The sequence below is a fragment of the Chelonoidis abingdonii genome, chromosome 6, assembly GCF_003597395.2.
Source record: "Chelonoidis abingdonii isolate Lonesome George chromosome 6, CheloAbing_2.0, whole genome shotgun sequence".
In the NCBI taxonomy this organism is placed as follows: domain Eukaryota; kingdom Metazoa; phylum Chordata; order Testudines; family Testudinidae; genus Chelonoidis; species Chelonoidis abingdonii.
The window spans coordinates 57,139,539-57,141,495 of record NC_133774.1 but is presented as its reverse complement, the minus strand read 5'-3'; the positions used below and the strand labels follow the sequence as shown (position 1 = coordinate 57,141,495).

General features: G+C 48.6%; 1 pseudogene; it reads right to left on the bottom strand.

Moving 5' to 3' along the window:
* Window positions 1–232: 232 nt before the first annotated feature.
* LOC116826148 (ras-related protein Rab-2B pseudogene) lies at window positions 233–889 on the bottom strand (annotated as a pseudogene).
* Window positions 890–1,957: the final 1,068 nt, after the last annotated feature.

Below are 1,957 nucleotides of genomic sequence, written 5' to 3'. Positions count from 1 at the left end.
GGAATGTTTAGGGGTGTGGAACCATGGGCAAGGTCTTTAACCATCCCCCAAGCGTGTGTCAGGGGGCACCTGTTTCCCTCCATGGGGGCGGGACAGGAGTCACAGCCCCCTCCCACCTCCACAGCTCAGCCAGGGAGCCACCTTCCCCACGAGGGACTGGGGTGGGCTAGTCTCAGCCCCAGAGAAGCAGAGGGTGACCCCCCACTCCAGGGGCACTGGCATTGATGTGGGCTCAACAGCAGCCTGAACTGTCTCCTGAGCCCTGGGGGCTGTGGTGAGAGCCAGCGCCAGGAGCTGCCCCGATGGCTGCTGGGGCCCGATCTTGATGCCATTCACCTCGTTGTTGACGTCAAAGAGCCCCTACTGAATCTTCCTGTAGATTTCCTTGGCTGTATCAATGAAGGCCTCCTCGACGTTGGTGGACGTCTTGGCTGAGGTCTCCATGAAGACCAGCCCATGTACCCGCGTGAAGACCTCTCCCCCTGCTTTCTGCACATCCCGCCGGGACTCCAGGTCACTCTTGTTGCCGATAAGCATGATGACCATGCTGGAGCTGGAATGTTGCCAAGCGTCCTCCAGCCACGAGGTCAGGTGGTTAAAGGTCTCCCACCTGGTGATGTCATAGACCAGCAGTGCTCCGGCTGCACCACGGTAGTAGGAGCGGGTGATGGTACGAAAAGACTCCTGCCCAGCTGTGTGCCAGATCTGCAGCTTGATCTGTTTGCTGTCAATGTTGATCATCCGAGCTCCAAACTCCACAGCGATGGTCAGGTCATGGATGGGCTGGAAGCGCTTGTCGGTGAACTGTAGCAGGAGACAGGATTTCCGGACACCAGTGTCCCCGATGATGATGTATTTGAAGAGATAGGCGTAAGACATGATGCCCCAACCAGGTTTTGTTAGTCATTTGCCTCATAATACTGGATGTAAGGATATATATATACATGGAAGTAACACTTGAAAAGGTGTATTGTGCTGTGGTCCTATTAGAAAGCGATAGTGACCAATTATTTTTTATTGAATACTGTAGTGCCTAAGGACCAACCGAGAATGAGGGCCCCACTGTACAAACACAATCTGACCAGTTTATAATCTATGTGGTCAAGGCAGGCACAGGCTAGGAAAACAGTATAACGCAAGCAGAGTAAAAAGAGCAAAAGATGCCAAACTTCACGTTAGTGTAACTATTTTTATTTACTTTTTTTCTTGGGTGGAATATCATAGGGAGAGGATTAGCTAAACAGAAAGGCAAGGGAAGAGAGAGGGGGCATTGGAGGTGGGGGGCTGAGGGCAACAGGGTAGGAAGAAAGAAGGAAGGTCTGAAGAGCAGGTGGAGTGAGGCCATGGTGAAGAGATTGAAAGATGGAGTACGCCGAGAGTTGGTGCAAACAGACAGTCAGCATAGGGCACATAAATTCCCTGCAGGTTGACTTGACCCTGACCAGTGGTCCCTGCAAACTGCATTCTGCCGCCATTCTCCTGGCTTCTCCCTTCAGTCTCTTTCACAAAGGCCGCAAGTCTGAAGGGAATGACCAGTGCTTCTACTGGATGATAAGAATATTGCAAGAAGACACAGTAGAGATGGTTTATAAGACAAGTACAGGTGAGGTGGTCAAGGGTACTTGATAAATTGCTATCTGGCTATTTACAAATTCTCTCCTTCTCAAACACACAATACCATAGGAACCAGTATAAATAACAAGTTTGAGACTTCACATGACTACAATATTTATCAGAGGGTGAAAAGTGACATGGAAGTATTGTATAGATAGTGGAGCTGGTCATGAATGTTACAACAAAATGCTCATTTGTTGAAACTGAAAACATTTGTGGATAAGAGTTGGTTTGATGAAACTCCTAATTTTGGGTGGGGGGTGAGTTTTGACATGCAGTTCAAAATTAGTTTTCATGGTGAAATTTTAGCTCACTTTTTAACATCTTTAGTATAAATTAACAA